At 41.8% G+C, this 24,195-nt stretch overlaps 1 protein-coding gene and 2 long non-coding RNA genes across 4 annotated transcripts in view; all 3 read right to left on the bottom strand.

Annotated features, from left to right (window-relative positions):
• Positions 1-4,986: 4,986 nt before the first annotated feature.
• On the bottom strand, positions 4,987-7,454 carry LOC124874516. Its single transcript, XR_007039822.1, has 3 exons — positions 5,607-7,454; positions 5,213-5,529; positions 4,987-5,115 (listed from the first exon to the last, which is right to left on the bottom strand). It is a non-coding gene; the product is annotated as an uncharacterized LOC124874516 (long non-coding RNA).
• A 6,399-nt stretch (positions 7,455-13,853) lies between these two features.
• On the bottom strand, positions 13,854-20,402 carry LOC124874396. Of its 2 annotated transcripts, none has more exons than XR_007039791.1 (3): positions 20,210-20,402; positions 19,842-20,058; positions 13,854-14,693 (listed from the first exon to the last, which is right to left on the bottom strand). It is a non-coding gene; the product is annotated as an uncharacterized LOC124874396 (long non-coding RNA). The 2 variants fall into 2 exon arrangements; XR_007039790.1 differs by having other exon boundaries at positions 13,854-14,690.
• Positions 20,403-23,678: 3,276 nt separating this feature from the next.
• LOC124873321 (putative protein tag-278) overlaps positions 23,679-24,195 on the bottom strand; it is a 34,935-nt gene continuing 34,418 nt past the window's right edge. Inside the window, exon 6 of the transcript XR_007039497.1 lies at positions 23,679-23,874. The gene's annotated coding sequence lies outside the window, so the exon portion shown is untranslated. The remainder of the gene's footprint in view (positions 23,875-24,195) is intronic.

Raw genomic sequence — 24,195 nt, 5'->3', positions numbered from 1 at the left:
CTCTTTCCCCGCTTTTTTCTTCTTCAGACCTGCGATCCATCCTCAATCAGAGAAGAGAAGAAATCGACGTCAATGTAATTTCGTTCTCTTTTTTTATATTAACTTGGATAGGTGTATTTAGAGGTCTGGGCAGGGTGAGGCATAGTTAAAGGGGATTTAGAATCACTAGTAGTTAATCCAAGGTATCAACTTCTGGCATTCAATACTGATTGAAGTGTTTTATGCTGAGCTGTCTCGATTTGTTGTGCAAGGTGCGTGTGTATGTTTTTCGTCCGGCTGATCCCAAATCAGCCAGGAGTTAGAAGTTGGACTTTTAAAAGTTTCCATTCAAAGCAGCTGCGATCTGGGCCTCGTGGCCTGACCACTCCTTTGTCCCAGTTTTATTACTGGAGTTTTTCCACTGAGTTTTTCCTTACAAGAAACAGCTAAAAACCATCAGTAATGTTCATCTTTGCCCAACTTGGGGCTACAATGTAAAACATTGAAGTGTTACGAAAAGACAAAAAAGGAAATCTGTAAGAGTGCAAACACATTGACTGCACTGTATCTGTAAACTGAGGTGTGTGATTTGTGCAGCCTTTGAGGACTTGTCCACTAATGTAAATTGCAAAACACAATAATTGTTCTAAAATAAAAAGTCACTTCACCAGCTTTATTAAGTTACACGTGTTTGACTTTGTTAATCATGTTTGGGTAGTTAAGCATTTAGAGTTTTGTTTGATTTCTTATTAGTAGCTTCATGTTTAATTTAGGACAGTCTGGCCCTTCCTGTTCTGTGTGCTCTTTGCTTCCTGTTTTCTTACTGTTTCTGAGTTTCCCAGTCTATTCTTGGTTTTGAGTCTTATGTCTAGTTGGGTTCTGTTTGTGTACTGCTCACTAGTTTCTGGTCTGTATTTAGTTCCTTTTGTGCCATTCATTCACTTTGATTCCCTCTCTCTCTGTCCTCTGGTTACACTCTCGGCTGCTTCCACTCATCAGTTCTCCTCAGTTTATATTCCTCTTTGGTTCTTTAGTCACTGCTGGTTCATCGTCTCTATGCTGATAAATCCTGCTCTAGTCTGTCCTGTGCTATTCTTCCCTCATTGTCTTCCCACCATGTTCCTAGTTTATTTATTCATTTAGTTTCACAGTTTTTGGACCTTGGACTTTGTTTTTGGAAGTTTCATTTTGTACCATTGAACATCTTAATTTTTTGCTCCACCTCTGCCTTCTTTTTGCCTGCATTTGGGTCCTCGACAACCGCCATCTCTTTTTTTAGAGACGCTGCTAAGACTTTTTATAGACAAGAGAAGAAGCAGCAAAGAAGGTCAGTTTGTGGGGAACTAGTTTTGCTATAAAGTGAACAGCACTCAGAAAGTGTGACTCTTTTAAACTTGGACTTCTACCTCAGCCTTCATCACAACAGTCTCAATCAGCCTAAATCTAGCTGATGCAGATGCCACCACTACCAGACCTCCTCCTCCAGGGGGATCTGATCAGCGACGCCTCCACTCCTTCTCCAGAGGGTAAGGCTGACGCCTCCACTCCGCCTCAGCCTGTGCTGCGCCTCAGAGCACCAGAGGACCCGAGCTTGAGATGAACAGCCATCCACCCCACACCAGGGAACAGGGTTAGGTGAGAGAAGAGGTTTTTTATTATAAATCAGGACTGGGACTTTATCCTGTTACTTTTAATTAATTAATTACAGAAAAATTAACACATAAAAAAACACATTTAATCAAACTGTGGAATGTAAACCCATGCTATTTGAACCAGTGTGTTTAAATGAGTAAATATGATATCCCAGTGCAGGTGAATGCATCAAGCACAGATGGGGCTGCTCTGTTCATCCCCAGTGGAGTACAGAGCAGGAAAGGTGGATAATTGTATCGACGAAAACATTGTGCTAAAAACAACTTTAGAACTAAACTTGGTATAGTGAAACAGAGAGGAAGAGAAAAAAACATGGCTAGAAAGTTATGAGATCCTTGTGATTCAGAGACCATTGTGGAGGACCTAAGTTTCCACTCTGATCAGGTGCTTTCTACTCAGTCTGGAGCAGTCTGATAAAAGAAAAGAAGAATAGAGCACGAAGAAGTCCGTCTCATCTGGGTTTTTGTTGCTGCTTTGGTGTCCACATGTATTTATGCGCCGCCTACACCTATTTACTACTCCATGTAGCTCCCAAAGACATTTAAGTTTTAACTCTTTTGTCTTTAGATTTGCACTTAGTTTTTCCTCTACATCTTCTTCTACTCAAATGCGCTTCTCCTATGTTACATCCTCTCTTGCTGCTTTTGGTACGCTGGCCCAGCATGCATTCACACTGCAAGTGAGCCAGTCCAGATAAACTGTGCTGAGACCGACAGTTGTAATCATGCCCGGGTACGGTTCTCTGGTCCCTTTTAGAGTCTGGAATGGGTTTACACCTGCAAGATCTGCTCCATAGACCAGACTCTGGGATGGTACAAAGCATTCCAAAGGTTTGGTGTAAACACACTGTCAGTCATTCCCCAAAAGTTATTGGAAATACTTTTTGTGTCAAATATTACTATTTTATAAATAAAAAAAAAACTTGTAATAATTTGTAATTAATTACAAAGCCTCTAATGAATTAATATTTTTTATGAAGTTCCACCAATAGTAATATTTGATTGTTCAATGAGAAAGGAAAATAATTCAAGTCAAATAAATTCTTAAATTAAAATACTGTGAAATATATGAGACTGATTTATCTATTCAATTTAATGCGATTAAGTGCTAAATTATGCTACACAGATGATGCACTGAGGTGACTCTTAAAGGGAGAAGGAAACCGTTTGTCATTCATGTAACATACACATTAGTTTGCAAACAGTAAAAATAGACCAAAAAAAGGGCCAATTTTTAACAAGTGCCCTATATATCTGTGATACAGTGGAATTAAATAACAATCAGTGACTGAAAAAAAATATAGTTTCAAAAAAAGAGCTTTAATTGAAAAAGGTCATTTTAAAAACTAAATGTTCCATTAAAAATGTAATTACCTACTCATGAAAAAGAAACATGTTCTTCTTAATAGACTGAAATGAAATAAGTAGGCCAATTAACAATTTTCTTATTTGATTTAGGTAGGTTTATGATCTTCACAATATTAATCACAGTGGGGGTTCTGTGAAAGCTACACTCATAATGACAGAAGAGAGGAGAGCCCTGGACTAATTAACGCATCCCTAAGCAGCTTTCAATTAGAACACAAATCATGCACTAACACACATGTAGGTCAGAGATCTCAGCCTTTGTTCTACATGAAATTCTATTTTGGAAAGGTTGTGTCTCACAAACTTATACAGGTCCTTCTCAAAATATTAGCATATTGTGATAAAGTTCATTATTTTCCATAATGTCATGATGAAAATTTAACATTCATATATTTTAGATTCATTGCACACTAACTGAAATATTTCAGGTCTTTTATTGTCTTGATACAGATGATTTTGGCATACAGCTCATGAAAACCCAAAATTCCTATCTCACAAAATTAGCATATAATTAAAAGGGTCTCTAAACGAGCTATGAACCTAATCATCTGAATCAACGAGTTAACTCTAAACACCTGCAAAAGATTCCTGAGGCCTTTAAAACTCCCAGCCTGGTTCATCACTCAAAACCCCAATCATGGGTAAGACTGCCGACCTGACTGTTGTCCAGAAGGCCACTATTGACACCCTCAAGCAAGAGGGTAAGACACAGAAAGAAATTTCTGAACGAATAGGCTGTTCCCAGAGTGCTGTATCAAGGCACCTCAGTGGGAAGTCTGTGGGAAGGAAAAAGTGTGGCAGAAAACGCTGCACAACGAGAAGAGGTGACCGGACCCTGAGGAAGATTGTGGAGAAGGGCCGATTCCAGACCTTGGGGGACCTGCGGAAGCAGTGGACTGAGTCTGAAGTAGAAACATCCAGAGCCACCGTGCACAGGCGTGTGCAGGAAATGGGCTACAGGTGCCGCATTCCCCAGGTCAAGCCACTTTTGAACCAGAAACAGCGGCAGAAGCGCCTGACCTGGGCTACAGAGAAGCAGCCCTGGACTGTTGCTCAGTGGTCCAAAGTACTTTTTTCGGATGAAAGCAAATTCTGCATGTCATTCGGAAATCAAGGTGCCAGAGTCTGGAGGAAGACTGGGGAGAAGGAAATGCCAAAATGCCAGAAGTCCAGTGTCAAGTACCCACAGTCAGTGATGGTCTGGGGTGCCGTGTCAGCTGCTGGTGTTGGTCCACTGTGTTTTATCAAGGGCAGGGTCAATGCAGCTAGCTATCAGGAGATTTTGGAGTACTTCATGCTTCCATCTGCTGAAAAGCTTTATGGAGATGAAGATTTCATTTTTCAGCACGACCTGGCACCTGCTCACAGTTCCAAAACCACTGGTAAATGGTTTACTGACCATGGTATCACTGTGCTCAATTGGCCTGCCAACTCTCCTGACCTGAACCCCATAGAGAATCTGTGGGATATTGTGAAGAGAACGTTGAGAGACTCAAGACCCAACACTCTGGATGAGCTAAAGGCCACTATCGAAGCATCCTGGGCCTCCATAAGACCTCAGCAGTGCCACAGGCTGATTGCCTCCATGCCACGCCGCATTGAAGCAGTCATTTCTGCCAAAGGATTCCCTACCAAGTATTGAGTGCATAACTGTACATGATTATTTGAAGGTTGATGTTTTTTGTATTAAAAACACTTTTATTTTATTGGTCGGATGAAATATGCTAATTTTGTGAGATAGGAATTTTGGGTTTTCATGAGCTGTATGCCAAAATCATCCGTATTAAGACAATAAAGGACCTGAAATATTTCAGTTAGTGTGCAATGAATCTAAAATATATGAATGTTAAATTTTCATCATAACATTATGGAAAATAATTAACTTTATCACAATATGCTAATATTTTGAGAAGGACCTGTATAAAATATTCCAAGAAGCACTGCAAAAACTGAAACCTCATTTTGTTTATGGTGAATAGTTTCTGATATTTGGAGCTGTGTTTAAGCACTATTGTCATTTTATTTGCAATAGGTCTGACCCACATAGAGAACAGAATATGTAAAGGAATGTTTATTGTGACAAAGATAATCAGGAACGTAACGGATGATTCTCCAACTGTATGGGAAGAAGGGAAGAGCACAGGTGAAAAATAGGGAACTGAATAATGTCGAACTAAGAACAAGGAATTAACGCAAACAAGAGAACAGCTTACTAAATAGGTGTGGTCAGGTCATTGGGGAAAGAGGCATTTATGATCCAGGTTTGTAGAAGGTTCTTTAGGTGCTGTTCAGTGTGAACTCAGAGCAAAGCAGGAATGAGTTCGGTGTGCAGATGCTTACGTTGGAGGGTGGACAGGGTACGCTTACGGCTTGGTCCAGGAGGCGAAGGTAGCAGGAAACTGGCAGCTAGATGCGAATCCAAACGAAGACAGTAGATAGGAAATGAAATCCTCAGAATGTAGATAGCCTTGATCATCCAGAAAGTCTTCAGTATTCAGTGTCATAAACCCAGGGTTCAGGTTTACTTAGCCTGCAAAGGAGCATAAACAAAGTTACACGAAGTCAAAGAACAAAGCATAGACTTAGTGTTTGGCTTGAGCTTGTTACCACTGAGGGCAAAACACTCTGGCATCGAAGTGCTGGCAGCCCCCTGCTTAAGTACTCCTCAAAGTAATCAGTAGAACAAGTTGCATCTGTCACCCAGGACACCTGAGAACTCCAGCACCGTCTGAAAACACTGAACACATGAAGCAAGCACAAAACAAATGCAAACAAAACCCAGATCCTGACAACTATCAGGTGAATTTATGCACCCTCTGCCTGCTTTTTCACCAGTGACAGATATCAGTCAATCCAACAGATGAGGTCAGCTTGTTTAATTCACCCACACTGCATCCTGGGAAATGAATATTCAGCACACTGACAATGGAGCTTTGCTGTTGATGCACTCTGCAGGTATTAATTACCTTTTTTATTTTCCTCAGCATATTTATTAGAGCAATATTTTTAGTCAGAGCATTCTTTTAAATCACAGACCACAGATATTCAGAGATGCTTTTCAAGATGCTACCCCGCTGTGTTTCAGCAGAACGGATTTTTATCAGAACTTATTCAGAGTGGATAAAGGACGGCAGATTTTGATGTCAGTGAACAGTAAAAAAACTCTTTGTTTTTGTAAGCAAATAATGACACTGGTTTAACACTTTTTGTGCTGTCAGTGATTTGAGGATGAATTTCACAAAAATTGAGACAGCATATGTGATAAATATGTCTTACAAGATGTTATTATGATGAACTGCAGTCTGCAGTCATGGTAAAAAGAAAGTGCACCCTCTTTCATTTTAACATACAGGAAATCACAAAAATGATCCGGACCTCAAGTGCACAAAAACACACAGCAGATTCCACACTGTCATTAGTTATTTCAATTAAATGGAAAGGTTGTGTGTGAAAAACTAAGTACACCTTGGTAATAAGAGAGACTTTGTGAGCTGATCAGCAGCAAGTGTGACCACTCCTGTAAAACTAGCAGTTTCCTGCTCTGGAGCATTCATGTGTATACTGAAGGGATATTTTGAAATTTCTGATGTGAGGTTATCAGTAAAGTTCTCTAACCCATAGTAGATAGATGTCATACAACAGTAGAAAAATGAAGAAATCATCAGAGGAAACCTTACACTTGATATAAATTTAAAATAACTCCTACTAAAAACCCATTTAGGTTTACTAGGTCTGTCAGCCTCCCCTACCACCGATGTTCAGGATCTCCATTGCAGATGCTGGGGCTTGGTTGTCCTTGAGGACTCTTGAAACGACTGACAGGTACTTGATGGCCAGAAAGGCTGTAGCCACTGTGGCTACTCAGGCAAGGGAGGAATTTAGGATGCCTATGGAGAGAGACTTTTGGTTGGAAGGTCTGGAACACCAATCGGTGACTTAGAAAAGGAAGACAAGGAATACAGAATAGAAAAGAATAGCATAGAATATTACTTTATTTGTCCCTCAATTGAAACATTCCTGAAAAAAACATGTGAAACTGGAAAAAAATAAAATGTTCGCACTTGCAGATTTTATAAATTTGGCTTCAAACTTCAAACGTTTTTTCAGTTACAAAACGTTTTTCCAGTTTTGAAATTTTTTGTGGGGAGGTTCAAAATAATTTTTGAGGTTCAAATTTTTTTCTTTTGTACAAACTATTATTTTTCAGGTTCAAATTGTTTTCTTTTGAGCAAACTATTATTTTTCAGGTTCAATTTTTTTTTCTTTTGAACAAACTTTATGGCCCCAATTTAGTTCCATAATTTTGCTGCTAATGCAGCTGCAAGCCTTGGGGGGTATTGTCAGGTTCAAACAACCTAAAATACTTATAATCATCACAAAAAGAAGAGAAAGGCAAAGAATTAGTTATTTTACTCGCTGCAAGGAGAACGGACAGAGATGTGCTTTCAGTTACAAATCTCCTACCGCTCTGAAAACCATCTGTCCACGACTCTCTTTTTATTTTCTTTGGGGGCTCCCTAGTTACAATGAATGTCGCTCTCTTAGGATGGGAAAAACAGCTGCAACGTATACAGGTCATAAACACCATTATCTTGTAACAACACACTTCCACAATCTCCCCCATCTTAAGATCAATGTGTCTTCTGTTCAGCACAATCAGCCACCCTCTTTATGACCTCCTCAATTGTGGCTGCTTCCTTCCCAGTTCCACCTTTGATCCTTGCCTGCAGACAAACTCATCACATCCTTACTCACACATACAGCATGAAAGGTTATAAAGATCAAATTGTAAAGTTAATAGAAAAGGGAAAATATAAGATAAATCTATATACTATTATTCCAACAGGTATTTCTCTACTATCTTTGAAATGTTTCACTATTCTTAGAAAAATAGCTTAAGCTTAGTCCAACTGAATGGGGAGCATCTGTAAACTGAATTTTTCAGGTGTTGCCACAGATTCCTTGTTGGATTTAGGTCTGGACTTTAACTGAGCCATTCTAAGACATTTGTTTCCTTTAAACTGTTCCACTATAGCTCCGACTGCATGTTAAAGGTTGTTGTCCTGCTGGTATGGCAACCTCTGCCACAGTCATGTTCTGCAGTCTCAAAACATTTTTCTTTGAGGATTGCCTTAGCTCCATCCATCTTCACATCAACCCTGACCATTTACACTGTCCCTACTGGTGAAAAACCATCCTGTAAGCATAATGCTGCCACCACCATGTGTCCCCTACATGGCTTGTGGCAAACTACAAATAGGACCTCTTGGGTTTTCTTTCAACAATGGCATTCTTTTTGTCAGTCTTCAATAAAGACATTAGTTGAGTGCAGAACCCATAATTTTCATCTGAACTTCTACCTGAGCTCACTGTCAGTTAAGGTACACGGCTATGCCTTAGCTTACCTACTAACCCAATCAGTGAAAAAAGATTGTGGTGTAAGGTTAAACAGAAATGAATCTATTAATTGTGTCAGACCCTCTCTGTAGCTCAGAATCCTGTCCCTAGTGGGCCTGGGACTCTGAAGGGAACTATGCAACTTGTGATTCTGCAGCAGTGGCTTAATTTCTGGGTCTACCAGAGCTGTTTCAGAGAGAAAACCCATTCAGGCTTTGCACTTACTGTAAAGGAGGCTCTGAGAAACTACAGGTACTCTGCTGGTGGTGAGGACTGTAGCTCCGCCTGGTGGCACATTCTGGTACAACATTTTTTTCATCTTTGGCACTTCGTTAACCACAGCAGACTATATGTTCATTATAAAAATCTTTGATGGTTCTTGTTTTGCACAATTGTGCTAAAACTGTAGAATTGTTTTAAACTTATATGTACTTCTGTCTCAGTCAGTCACATTGCTCAACTTTCCAATTATCCCAAAAAAAGATAAAGCACTCAGTTCTGTGCATTATCAAAATATTAATACAGACAGCATATATTCTATACAACTAACAGAAAGCAGAGGTGGTGACATCATCATATAAAGTGTTGATAATAACTAAGCTTTTATTGTGAAACAGATCCAGGAAAGATGGACTGATGTTTTATGACACATGGCTAATAGCTTGTGCAGTATGAGATCCAAGATGAGAGTATTAATTGTGAAAGACTGTTAATAAAACAAGTCTAGTGATACATAGATTGCCCATCCGACATCTTTATAATAATCTGAAACCATTTGCCCTTCTATTAAAGAATACTGGTGGTTCAGTGTCAGTTATACCTGTGTATGTCCATGACATTTGGGTAAGCAGAGTTTGCATTCTGATTGTTGGGACACAGACAACCTTCCCCCAGGTTTACAGTTATTCCCCGGCAAAGGGGGCTGGAGGACAGCTCAGGATGAGGCATTTCCCTCCTTCTTCCAGCAGTTGTCTCATTACAGCAGTTTTGGATGATGATCCACACTCTGTTGTTGGTGAAGCCTCCAGCACAAGAACTTTCCTCCTGCTCAGACTAAATAGCCTGATTCATTGTTAAAACGTTTAAGAAGTGTGAATACTTGTTGTTGTTGCAGTGCTGTTCAGAAATACAACAATAATTCCAAATAACAAGTTTAGTTCTTTATTTTTAGGAGATACGTGATAATAGCTGGGTATCTCATTTCTGAAACATTGGATTATAAGTTTTTAATCGGGAGTATAAAAAGCAACCTGCGTAAAACAATTTAAGAAGTAAAACCTTGTTACCGACTATAGTTCCTGTCACAAAACGAGCATTCTTGTTTTCATAAAGTGCTTTTGATCTCCTGCCATCTCTGCAAACACCTGATGCACCTTTACTCTTTTCCCAGGAAGCAGACTTGTGAAACAAAAGGGACAGTTTGGAGCAAACAGGGCAGAACACTTTCCTGACATCATTTCCATCTGATGGACTCCTCTGATGACTGGCCTCAGGTCCTAGAGGCCTGCACCTTCTACCTCCATTCTTCTCCAAGCGGATTTTTAAATTGCTCCTTCTCCTTCCAAGAATTTAGGTCCACTGGAATCCCAAGCCTGTCACGATACCTGGAAAGAACAGATAAAGGCTCCTGGTCCTCTTCAGCAAGCCGCTGCGCTCTGTGTTTCCTTCTTTCTGCATACCTCTGCAGTTTTTTGGGAACATCTGTCTGAAACTTAGGGTACAATTGGGAATCTGAGACTCAAATCCAGGCCAATGGATCCCCTGGGCAAACGGAACAGGCTGGGAAGTGATTTGAGAGACATTCAGAGCCAACTGTACGTCCACCCAAACATTACAGGACGAAGAGGTACAACTCCCTGGTCTCTGGTGGTTATTTTCAGAATACAGGTCCTTCTCAAAATATTAGCATATTGTGATGAAGTTCATTATTTTCCTTAATGTCATGATGAAAATTTAACATTCATATATTTTAGATTCGTTGCACACTAACTGAAATATTTCAGGTCTTTTATTGTCTTAATACGGATGATTTTGGCATACAGCTCATGAAAACCCAAAATTCCTATCTCACAAAATTAGCATATCATTAAAAGGGTCTCTAAACGAGCTATGAACCTAATCATCTGAATCAACGAGTTAACTCTAAACACCTGCAAAAGATTCCTGAGGCCTTTAAAACTCCCAGCCTGGTTCATCACTCAAAACCCCAATCATGGGTAAGACTGCCGACCTGACTGCTGTCCAGAAGGCCACTATTGACACCCTCAAGCAAGAGGGTAAGACACAGAAAGACATTTCTGAACGAATAGGCTGTTCCCAGAGTGCTGTATCAAGGTACCTCAGTGGGAAGTCTGTGGGAAGGAAAAAGTGTGGCAGAAAACGCTGCACAACGAGAAGAGGTGACCGGACCCTGAGGAAGATTGTGGAGAAGGACCGATTCCAGACCTTGGGGGACCTGCGGAAGCAGTGGACTGAGTCTGGAGTAGAAACATCCAGAGCCACCGTGCACAGGCGTGTGCAGGAAATGGGCTTACAGGTGCCGCATTCCCCAGACCTGGGCTACAGAGAAGCAGCACTGGACTGTTGCTCAGTGGTCCAAAGTACTTTTTTTGGATGAAAGCAAATTCTGCATGTCATTCGGAAATCAAGGTGCCAGAGTCTGGAGGAAGACTGGGGAGAAGGAAATGCCAAAATGCCAGAAGTCCAGTGTCAAGTACCCACAGTCAGTGATGGTCTGGGGTGCCGTGTCAGCTGCTGGTGTTGGTCCACTGTGTTTTATCAAGGGCAGGGTCAATGCAGCTAGCTATCAGGAGATTTTGGAGCACTTCATGCTTCCATCTGCTGAAAAGCTTTATGGAGATGAAGATTTCATTTTTCAGCACGACCTGGCACCTGCTCACAGTGCCAAAACCACTGGTAAATGGTTTACTGACCATGGTATCACTGTGCTCAATTGGCCTGCCAACTCTCCTGACCTGAACCCCATAGAGAATCTGTGGGATATTGTGAAGAGAACGTTGAGAGACTCAAGACCCAACACTCTGGATGAGCTAAAGGCCGCTATCGAAGCATCCTGGGCCTCCATAAGACCTCAGCAGTGCCACAGGCTGATTGCCTCCATGCCACGCTGCATTGAAGCAGTCATTTCTGCAAAAGGATTCCCGACCAAGTATTGAGTGCATAACTGTACATGATTATTTGAAGGTTGACGTTTTTTGTATTAAAAACACTTTTATTTTATTGGTCGGATGAAATATGCTAATTTTGTGAGATAGGAATTTTGGGTTTTCATGAGCTGTATGCCACAATCATCCGTATTAAGACAATAAAAGACCTGAAATATTTTAGTTAGTGTCCAATGAATCTAAAATATATGAATGTTAAATTTTCATCATGACATTATGGAAAATAATGAACTTTATCACAATATGCTAATATTTTGAGAAGGACCTGTATATACAATATGAACAAGTATATCAAAAATGGTTAAAAACCATGAACAATAAAGTGATGCAACATTACCATTAAATGCTATTTATGTTTGAGAACCAAGTATTATCTAGAAAAATCTGGAAATGAAGTTAAGATAGTCTTAGAACTCATTTAGGCAATAATTGGTATACCTTCAAACAACCATTCACAATGCAAGATCGGATAAAGAATTATTTTAATAAAATAATATTTTAAAGAATGATTTGCTTAATAAAACCAACCTTCTGGATGATTAGTTCTCAATGGTGTTTAATTAGCTGCCTTTATTTAGTACAATAATATTTAAATAAATATTGTTAAGGAAATATTAAAATAATATTTATGGAAATATTATTTTGAATAAGAAGAAAACCTTTCTGGATAAATGATTCTTAATAAACTCCTAAGTCACTCATTACCTTAGCCGATAGCTGTTGAAGCTAAGAAAATAAATGTATAGCTTCTTATCATCCTTTAACATCAAACATGTACAGGGGTTGGACAATGAAACTGAAACACCTGTCATTTTAGTGTGGGAGGTTTCATGGCTAAATTGGACCAGCCTGGTAGCCAGTCTTCATTGATTGCACATTGCACCAGTAAGAGCAGAGTGTGAAGGTTCAATTAGCAGGGTAAGAGCACAGTTTTACTCAAAATATTGAAATGCACACAACATTATGGGTGACATACCAGAGTTGGTGCACGTTTTGCTGGCACATCTGTGACCAAGACAGCAAGTCTTTGTGATGTAACAAGAGCCACGGTATCCAGGGTAATGTCAGCATACCACCAAGAAGGACGAACCACATCCAACAGGATTAACTGTGGACGCAAGAGGAAGCTGTCTGAAAGGGATGTTTGGGTGCTAACCCGGATTGTATCCAAAAACCATAAAGCCACGGCTGCCCAAATCACGGCAGAATTAAATGTGCACCTCAGCTCTCCTGTTTCCACCAGAACTGTCCGTCAGGAGCTCCACAGGGTCAATATACACGGCCGGGCTGCTATAGCCAAACCTTTGGTCACTCATGCCAATGCCAAACGTCGGTTTCAATGGTGCAAGGAGCGCAAATCTTGGGCTGTGGACAATGTGAAACATGTATTGTTCTCTGATGAGTCCACCTTTACTGTTTTCCCCACATCCGAGAGAGTTACGGTGTGGAGAAGCCCCAAAGAAGCGTACCACCCAGACTGTTGCATGCCCAGAGTGAAGCATGGGGGTGGATCAGTGATGGTTTGGGCTGCCATATCATGACATTCCCTTGGCCCAATACTTGTGCTAGATGGGCGCGTCACTGCCAAGGACTACCGAATCATTCTTGAGGACCATGTGCATCCAATGGTTCAAACATTGTATCCTGAAGGCAGTGCCGTGTATCAGGATGACAATGCACCAATACACACAGCAAGACTGGTGAAAGATTGGTTTGATGAACATGAAAGTGAAGTTGAACATCTCCCATGGCCTGCACAGTCACCAGATCTAAATATTATTGAGCCACTTTGGGGTGTTTTGGAGGAGCGAGTCAGGAAACGTTTTCCTCCACCAGTATCACGTAGTGACCTGGCCACTATCCTGCAAGAAGAATGGCTTAAAATCCCTCTGACCACTGTGCAGGACTTGTATATGTCATTCCCAAGACGAACCGACGCTGTATTGGCCACAAAAGGAGGCCCTACACCATACTAATAAATTATTGTGGTCTAAAACCAGGTGTTTCAGTTTCATTGTCCAACCCCTGTAACCTTTAAAATACCATCAATAAAGGGATCAAAATGCATAAGTGTTGACGGAGCGTTATGGCCGATCTGTGTTTAAAAACCACCCTTTAAATAAAGTTTGTCTTAACTTTAAAAACACAACACAGAACACATTGTTCGCTGAGCAGCTAGTCTGCTAGCACTTACTGTAGCTGAGTTTTCTCAACAAAAACAAACATCATTAAACAAAAATTTATTTAGATTATTTACTCCTAACTAATCTTCTTTCCCCAAACACTACCTCTTACGTGAACGGTGCTGAGGACAAGCTTTCCAGGCGACGAGATGAGGGAGGTCCGGTCATCCACGTGTGGACTGAAAGGGACCAGTGTTGCAGCTAATCTCAGTAGCTGTAGGGGGTCGGCTTTGAGCTGGCCTGGCCGAACCGTACGACAAAGGCATATTCAGCTCCTTAAGCGTCCGTGGTGCTGCTGGGTAGTTCTTGCTACCTGGACGTGCACACAGGAAGTTGTGCAATGTGGTCCAGGCTGTTGCAGACATCTGCTTCGATTAGGGCTTCTGGAGGCCTCAGAAGAAAAGTCAAGCAACGCTTTTCTTATTAAACCCTTTATATGAATGAATACCGGATCCTCGAACAGCAAATCATTACTTAACTTTGTTGCATGTGATCAGTGTGATTGTAGAAACTTTGTTATATTTGGCCCTGTCCTGTACTTCAATTTTAATCCACTAGAGAGCCTTAGGGCTTTGGGGTTGGGCTAGGGGAGACACAGCTGTCAACAAAGAGTGGGGTCTCTTATGTCCCAGCTACAGCCTCAATTCATATGCACTTTAGATATAGTTATTGGCATTCATCACAACACATCACATTACCACAGACACACACACCAACACCATGGAGAGGGGCCTGTGCTCGGGGGGGGGGCACCGCAGGCTACCATGGTTCCGCTATGGAGCCTTTGCCAGCTCGTTGGAGACTGGGGTGTGGGGATGGCCTCGGGGTCACTGATGTCAGCATGGGGGGCCCAACAGGGGGCTGCCCACCTTAGTGGGGTGTTGCTTTTGTGCCCTCATCTTGCTCTGTGCCTCTTCGGCCTGGGGCTGCTTAAAGAAAAAAGGGGAGAGATAATCCGGCTGGTGCCAAGAGTCTGGTTCTGGAGCTTTCAGCAAAAACAGAGTGTGGATCATCATCCAAAACTGCTGTAATGAGACAACTGCTGGAAGAAGAAGGGAAATGCCTCATCTGTCAGAATGCAAGCCCTGCTAACCCAAATGTCATGGACATACACAGGTATAGCTAACACTGAACCACCAGTATTCTTTAATAGAAAGGCAAATACTTTCAAATTATTATAAAGATGTCAGATGGGCAATCTGTGTATCATTAGACGTGTTTTATTAACAGTCTTTCACAATTAATAATTAATCTCATCTTGGATCATCTCATACTGCACAAACTATTAGTCATGTGTCACAAAACATCAGTCGATCCTTCCTGGATCTGTTTCACAATAAAAACTTAGTTATTATCAACACTTTATATGATGATATCACCACCTCTGCTTTCTGTTAGTTGTATAGAATATATGCTGTCTGTATTAATATTTTGACAATGCACAGAACTGAGTGCTTTTTCTTTTCTTGTGATAGTTTGGAAAGTTGAGCAGTGTGACTGACTGAGACAGAAGTACATATTTTGTTCTAAGTTTAAAACAATTCTACCGTTTTCAGCAGAATTTTGCAAAACAAGTACCATCAAAGATTTTTATTATGAACGTATAGTCTGCTCTGGTTAACAGCGCCACAGATTAAAATTGTTGTACCTGAATGTGACACCAGGCGGAGCTGTTTTCAGTCAGCTGGGGAACTACAGTCCTCACAGCAGGCAAAGTGGCTGTAGTTACCTGCAGCCTTTTTCACAGTAAGTGCAAAAGAACATTGTCATTGAATCTGAGTTGGGATTTTTTCAGCTTTGGTAGGCCCAGAAAAGAAGCCACTGCTGCAGAACCACAAGTTGTAGAGTTCCCTTTAGAGAGACCCAAGTCCCCAGAAACTGAATTCTGAGCTACAAAGAGGCTCTGAAACAGTTGGTAGGTTGATTTCAGTCTAAACTTACAACAAAGTTTGTCTCTGATTGGGTTAGTAAGTAAGCTACATTAGGGTCACCATTACCCACAGGAATTCACATGGTTGGGAAAATGTGTTTGCTCATTACATCCTAGTTTTCTCCCAGCAGAGGGACCAATGTTCTTCACAGCAAAGTAAAATTAATTCAAATAAAGCCAGCTGATAGAAAAGGGGTTATAATCATCGGTGAACTTCTCACAGAGCACTGTTCAATCCATCACTGAAAAGAGTATGACACCTATAAACCCACCAAGGCATGGCCATCTACCTTGACTGACACTGAACTCAGGTAGGAGAGTTTGTCCACATGAAAACTATGAGTTCTGCACTCCACTAATGTCTTTATGGAAGATTGACAAGAAGAAAGCCATTGTTGAAAGAAAGTTCCATATGGTAAGTTTGCCACAAGCCATGTAGGGGACACAGCTAACATGCAGAAGAAGGTGCTCTGGTCAGATAAAACCACAGTTGAACATTTCCTCCACACATTCTATTCACAGGTTTCCAAAAAACAAACATGCCACATGACTATGAACACACCATCCTCTCTGTGAAACTGTCATAATTATCAGAAATAAAGAATTGAAAACCTTAGTTTTTGTGTTTGTAATCTATATATGTTTCACTTAGCGAATCAAATTTGGGTCTTTTCACCTGTTATCCACTGCTGTGGGATAACATAACATGGTCATATGGCTTGCACACCAAATCTAGCACCAGCTCCATTCCACTCTGAAATTCATTACTTTGTATTGCTTGGCATGTAACAGAGCTTGCATTGCACTCATTTTAAAGTTTAATTTAGTGTCAGGACTTGAGCAACGTATGAACCCAGAATGCAGACTAGCAGGCAGCATGACGGTAGGTGAAAAAAGATTTAATAACAAAAAATTCACTCAAAGAAGGAGGCAGGAACCAAAACAATAAACGGACAGACAAGACAGGCAAAAACAGACATGGGCAGGCTGGCGAGACAGGCTTGGCGTGAACAACAGGACAAGAGCATGATCTGAAAGCAAGACTTGAGCGTGATTTGAAAATGTTTACGCAAGGAACAGAACGGATGTGTATATATGGAATGTGAACCAGGTGAAGAAAGGAGCCAGATTAGTTTGGAGCAGGTGAACTGAATAAAGTTAATTGACAGGAGAAAACAAAACGTGGCTGGAGCAAAACAGAGACCCTTGAATACAAACTAGTACACTATGAAATTAAAGCATAACCAGATACAAAAAACATAACTTGATAAGACATGAACAAAAGGGAGAGTGTCAGGGTGGTTTCCGGGCTTTGTTAACAAGGCTGGTGGCAGATGGGAAAAAACTGTTCTTGTGGCGTGAGGTTTTGGTCCGGATGGACCGCAGCCTCCTGCCAGAGGGGAGAGTTTCAAAGAGTCTGTGACCAGGGTGGGAGGGATCAGCCAGAATCTTCCCTGCCCGCTTCAGGGTCCTGGAGGTGTACAGTTCCTGGAGCGACAGTAGACTGCAGCCAATCACCTTCTCAGCAGACCGAATGACACGCTGCAGCCTGTCCTTATCCTTGGCTGTAGCAGGGGCGTACCAGATGGTGATGGAGGAGGTGAGGATGGACTCAATGATGGCTGTGTAGAAGTGCACCATCATAGTCTTTGGCAGGTTGAATTTCTTCAGCTGGCGCAGGAAGAACATCCTCTGTTGGGCTTTCTTGATGAGGGAGCTGATGTTTGGCTCCCACTTGAGATCCTGGGAGATGATGGTTCCCAGGAAGCGGAAAGATTCCACAGTGTCAATTGTGGAGTCACAGAGGGTGATGGGGGCAGGTGGGGCTGGGTTCTGCCTGAAGTCACAACCATCTCCACTGTCTTTAGAGCGTTGAGCTCAAGGTTGTTCTGGCTGCACCAGTCCAACAGATGGTCCACCTCCCATCTGTACGCGGACTCGTCACCATCAGAGATGAGTCCGATCAGGGTGGTGTCGTCCGCAAACTTCAGAAGCTTGACAGACTGGTGACTGGAGGTGCAGCTGTTGGTGTACAGGGAGAAGAGCAGAGGAGAGAGAACACAGCCTTGGGAGGAACCGGTGCTGATGGTCAGGGAGTCAGAGACGTGCTTCCCCAGCCTCACGCGCTGCTTCCTGTCAGACAGGAAGTCAGTTATCCACCTGCAGGTGGAGTCGGGCACACTCAGCTGGGAGAGCTTCTCCTGTAGCAGAACTGGGATGATGGTGTTGAAGGCAGAGCTGAAATCCACAAACAGGATCCTGGCATAGGTTCCTGTGGAGTCCAGGTGCTGGAGGATGAAGTGAAGGGCTAGGTTGACTGCATCATCTACAGACCTGTTGGCTCTGTAGGCAAACTGCAGGGGGTCCAGGAGGGGGTCGGTGATGTCTTTTAGGTGTGAGAGCACAAGGCGCTCAAAGGACTTCATCACCACAGAGGTCAGGGCGACGGGTCTGAAGTCATTAAGCCCTGTGGTCCTTGGCTTCTTGGGAACAGGGACGATGGTGGAGGACTTGAAGCAGGCTGGCACATGATATGTCTCCAGTGAGGTGTTAAAAATGTCTGTGAAGACTGGAGACAGCTGATCAGCGCAGTGCTTCAGGCTGGCTGGTGAGACAGAATCCGGACCAGTAGCTTTCCGGGGGTTCTGTCTCCTGAAGAGTTTGTTGACGTCCCTCTCCTGGATGGAAAGAGTCGTCCTCGGCGTGGGTAGGGGGCTGGTGGGGGGGAACTTCAGTGTGGGGGTTGGAGGTGCCAAGGCCCCTCTTGAGGTTGGAGAGATGGGGGTGGTGGATTGTGGCTGCAGCTGTTGGGGGGCGTCGTGGGGATGGTGCAGGACTGTCCCTTTGTCTTTCAAAGCGGCAGTAGAACTCGTTCAGGTTGTTGGCGAGGCGTCGGTCGTTGATGGAGTGGGGGGCTTTCGGCTTGTAGTTGGTGATTTGCTTGAGCCCTTTCCAGACAGACGCAGAGTCGTTGGCTGAGAACTGGTTTTGGAGCTTCTCAGAGTACAGTCGTTTGGCCTCTTTCACTGCCTTGCCAAACTTGTACTTTGCCTCTCTGTATATGTCTTTGTCCCCACTCCTGAAGGCCTCTTCCTTATCCAGTCTTAACCTTCTGAGTTTAGCTGTGAACCAGGGTTTGTCGTTGTTGTAACTCACCCTGGTGCATGATGGTACACAGCTGTCCTCACAGAAGCTGATGTAGGAAGTCACAGCCTCTGTGAACTCGTCCAGACTGTTGGTAGTAGTCCTGAACACATCCCAGTCTGTACAGCCTAAACACGCCTGGAGATTCTCCACAGCCTCACTGCTCCACTTCCTTGTCGTCCTCACAACAGGTTTGCAGAGCTTTAGTTTCTGCCTGTATGCAGGAATCAGGTGGACCATGATGTGGTCGGATTGGCCCAGTGCAGCACGTGGGACGGCGTGATAAGCGTCTCTGATGGTGGTGTAACAGTGATCCAGAATGTTGTCCTCTCTGGTCGGACATTTAATAAACTGTCTATATTTGGGGAGTTCGTGGGTGAGATTACCTTTGTTAAAGTCACCAACGACGATTACTAAGGAGTCCGGGTTGGTCCGCTCCACACTCAGTATCTGGTCGGCGAGCATGCGCTGTGCGACCTGCACGTTAGCTTGCGGCGGGATGTAAACACCGACCAGGATGAACGAAGCGAACTCACGGGGGGAATAGAAAGGCTTACAGTTTATGATGAAGGATTCCAGGTCTGGAGAACAGTGCTGCTGAATCACTGTCACGTCGTTGCACCAACCACTGTTGAGGTAGAAACAGATTCCTCCACCTTTCGCTTTGCCGGAGAGTTACGTGTCTCTGTCCGCTCTGTAGAGCTGGAATCCTGCCAGCTGCAGCGCAGAGTCCGGTATTAATCCACACAGCCACGTCTCTGTGAAGCACAAAACTGCCGATGAATAAAAGTCCCTGTTTTTCCCCAACAGCAGTTGTAGTTCCTCAATTTTGTTGGGAAGTGACCGCACGTTAAACACACTGGTTCACATAGCATAGGTTTACATTCCACAGTTTGATTAAATGTGTTAATGTTTCGGGTGTTAATTCTTCTGTAACTGTTTAATTAAAAGTAACAGGATAAAGTCCCAGTCCTGATTTATAATAAAAAACCTCTTCTCTCACCTAACCCTGTTCCCTGGTGTGGGGTGGGTGGCTGGTCATCTCAAGCTCGGGTCCTCTGGTGCTCTGAGGCGCAGCACAGGCTGAGGCGGAGTGGAGGCGTCAGCCTTACCCTCTGGAGAAGGAGTGGAGGCGTCGCTGATCGGATCCCACTGGAGGAGGTCTGATTGTGGCACCATCAGTACCTAGTAGATTTAGGCTGAAGCTGTTGTGATGAAGGCTGAGGTAGAAGTTCAAGTTTAAAAGAGTCACACAAGCAAAAAGGACGCAGAGGCAGATGATGTTCAATAATACAAAAAGAAATTTACAAAAACAAAGTTAAATGTCCAGAAATCTGAAGATAATGAGATTAAAAACATCAAAAACCATACCAGGAACATGGTGGGAAGACAATGAGGGCAGAATAGCACAGGACAGACATTTATCAGCAGGATTTATCAGCATAGAGACGATGAACCAGCAGTGACTAAAGAACCAAAGAGGAATATATACTGAGGAGAACTGATGAGTGGAAGCAGCCGAGTGTAACCAGAGGACAGAGAGAGAGGGAATCAAAGTGAATGAATGGCACAAAAGGAACTAAATACAAACCAGAAACTCGTGAGCAGTACACAAACAGAACTCAACTAGACATAAGACTCAAAACCAAGAATAGACCGGGAAACTCAGAAACAGTAAGAAAACAGGAAGCAAAGAGCACACAGAACAGGAAGGGCCAGACTGTCCTAAATTAAACATGAAGCTACTAATAAGAAACCAAACAAAACTCTAAATGCTTAACTACCCAAACATGATTAACAAAGTCCGGTTCTATATCCTTATCTTAACTTTCTCTGTATCCTCAACTTTCCCTCCGTGTGGAATCTTCTGTATTTCAGCAGCAGAGCAAGAGTCATAATAAAGCATACAGATAAATACCAGAAATAGGCAACAACATAGGAAATAGAAACATATACAGCTGTGACAAATGTAGAAGGTAAAAATCAACTACACTGTTATTATTTAAATTGATTTAGGTTTAAAATGTTACAAATAAATCTACTGAGGAGATGTGATCATTAAGCATTTGGTGCTGTCATGTCATGGAGCTAAGCACAGGTAAGTCTTGTGTTTGCATTTTTTCTCTCTCTCACCTCTTCCTGCAGGATGCGACAGGCAGGTGCAATCACACACCTTATCTGGGCTAATCAAGAAGGAGCTCTTAAGCAGCAGGAACCCAGCTGAGTGAAGCTGACACCCCACCCACATGAAATATTCCAGTAAATAGACAGAAATGTTATAAGTTCATTTGTGCAGGTTTGTGCGTTTAAAATTTTTGTTTGTGCTGCTTTGGTTTCTGAAATATTAAAGATGATTTTTTAGGTCATCCAGAGGTCACCATCACCCTATTTTGCTTCGAATTGAACCAGAGTGGTCTACTTTTTTAGTGCTTCGTTTGTGCAGGTCAGGTCCTTTGTGCTGTTATGGTTTATGAGATATTATAAGTTTAAATTTTGACCGATGACATCACCAACACCCCATGATGCTCCAGATTGAACCGGAGTGGTCCCATTTTTTAGTGCTTCGTTTATTCAGGTTTGTGCTGTTTATGAGATATTTTTTAATTTCAGACGATCACACGACTTTGCCTGTGTCTGTGGAAATTAATTTCACCAGCTGCAGGCTGTAATTAGGCACTGTTTTTAGTTTCACGTTAGCTTCATATGTTCCAGTACATCCTTATTCACTGGCAGATGTTAACAATGCAGGAAGGAAGACAAGATAAGTTTTTTTCTTTCTTTCTGCAGAACAGTGACATTTCGATGACATTGTTTGTGTATATTGTATGAAGCCATTTGGAGTACATTTCCTGGACAATTTCTTGTACGCATGCAGCTGAGTATGACTCCAGTGGTGACAGAAAAACTTGTCCAGCCCAATATCTGCAATGATTCCAGTGTGGGGTGTGCTATATTTTAGTACTTGCAAAGAAAGGATGGGATCTTTGTCCCCTAATTCCAAATCGTTTCTCTCTTGTTTGACTTTCCACAATGTGGCAAGATTAGTTAGGTGGCTTGGCTCTGGATCTCCAACCTCCATCAGATCTGCTGCCTTTGCTGACCTCCACACAGCTGGTTCCATCTTGCCATCACACAGCCCTTTTGCAGGTTTCCAGACAGTAACCACTTGGAATGGCCGGTGGCCATGGAGATATCTGTGTCTTCTGTTAGACTTTTCTTAAAGTTACCTGTGTCTCCTTACAGGAACATATGAATAAAATATGTAACATGCTTATTAAATGCTTTATCAAAAGTTTTACTGTTGCATGCACACAGAATTAGGGTTCATCACACCCACTGACCACACTGCTCAATCCAGTTAAAGCCACTTCAGGCTGACACATAAATTTACTGATGCACTGAGGTTTGTGCTCTGTCTCATGTAACAAGGTGGAGCCTAGAGTATATATTGATGAGTGTTCTTTGTTTCGATGTGTTCCACCTTTATCCACGAGAGGAGTAGGATTGGGCCCCGGTACCGTAGTTGTACTGTTTTTCTGCTTTTCTATATAAAGTATTTAAAATGTATTTACAGAGTTGTAGTAAATCAATTAAAGTGTAAAGGGCAAATTAAATCTCTTTGCCTGGAATAAAAGGATCTGAGTAACCAAAGCGGAACGGTTGCACTTCGATGAAACATTGGAGCACCACTGGGATGTTAACTGCTGGCTGTCTGTCATTTCAACATGAGTCCAAGTGCCAGGTTTCAAAGTTGTGTATTCCCTTTTCCCAGTTGAGAAAGCTTGTTGTGTTCTACTTCTTCACGAATACATTTAAATTCAAAGAGAACTTTTCTGGGAGAAATGCAACATGAGTCTAACTCTGTGTCAACACTACTTTCAGAATCACTTTTCTGATCACTAATTTCCAAAGATGACCAGATGCCTGGTGTCTTTTTAATTTCACAAAGGTATACAGGGCCTTTGCAGACATCTTGTGTTCCTGTTGCTGATTCAGATCTGTACAGATAGTGGCAGGGGGCGTGGCTATTTTGGCATTTTGGGGTATGGCCTTTTTTGAGAGTACTGCAAAAAGAGAATTCCTGTGTACCAATGGCTGTCGGGGCGTATAATTAAAGAATAAAAAAGCAAAAGCTATAATTAGCATTGATCAAAAAGATTAATTCTGGTCTACATAATATGTCTGGTGCCACAAAACATATCAATCTACAGCAATCTCTGGACACTTACTACTTACAACCTTCAAATCACAACCCAAAAACCATCTGTTCAAGTGGCCTTCTCACTTTCATTTCTTAGTCATTTCTAATAGTTCTTAATTTCAGTTTGTTTTATAATTTTTTTATCGTTTTTAAATTTGTAAAGTGTTCTTGGGTGTCTTAAAAGATGCCACCAAATAAAATGCATTATTATTTTTGCTACTTGGCTTGGAACTGAAAGTACCTGTTCAATTTTGAAAATGTTCCTTAGCCTTCTAGGGTCACAGATGCTCCAAAGCATCCATGAATGATATGAATGTCATATGTGTGAAACAAAGCCTAGCTGAGTCTTCATTTCAACATGTATCAAAAGTGTGGACGTCAAACTATATTACCAGTTGTGTATTTACTTGAATGACTACAATATCCATCCATCCATTTTCTCTCCTAATCCGGGGCAGATTGCAAGCACAGCAGACACTAGTGAGAACTTGCAATAAAAAGCTCTTTTTCATAAACCTTGAAGACATTTAATAGGTCAATTATGCACAGAAATGTGACTGACAAAGTAAAAATAAAACAATGCATTACAAATTTCCTTGATTAAAGTCAAAGTACATTATGCACAATATATTTCGTAACCATAGTTTATTTAACAAATTTACACACAAAAGCATAAAGTCATTTTAAGAAGACAACAAGCTGAGCAGCATCCGATATTTGTTATTATAAATGTTATAAACATTACATTATAACGGTCGTAGGCCATAGATGTCATCAGTTCCTGTCAAGGTAGGCTGGAGCTGGTGAAATCCATTCCCACACAAGGTGGTGTTTTCTGGATCAGACGGAGGTAATTAATTCAGGTAAAATCATGTGATCGTCTGAAATTAAAACTTATATCTCCTAGACAGCACAGACCTGCACAAACGAAGCACTAAAAAAGGAGATCACTGTCCAAAAACACACACATTCATTTTTGAACATACCATTTACAGTGAACATGCTTAAACATGGTGCAGTTTTGAACATGTTAGTATTTTGTTTCTTTGGATTTGCTAATTATTATATTACATATAAGCACATAATTTGTCATAAAGATGAAAACCATCATCATTACTAGTCTACCAAGATTATGTTAACAAAATGGGAAAAAGGA

This window comes from Girardinichthys multiradiatus, chromosome 9 (genome assembly GCF_021462225.1).
Source record: "Girardinichthys multiradiatus isolate DD_20200921_A chromosome 9, DD_fGirMul_XY1, whole genome shotgun sequence".
Classification (NCBI taxonomy): domain Eukaryota; kingdom Metazoa; phylum Chordata; class Actinopteri; order Cyprinodontiformes; family Goodeidae; genus Girardinichthys; species Girardinichthys multiradiatus.
Note: the sequence above shows the minus strand (reverse complement) of the source record. Positions and strands in the feature narration are given on the sequence as shown.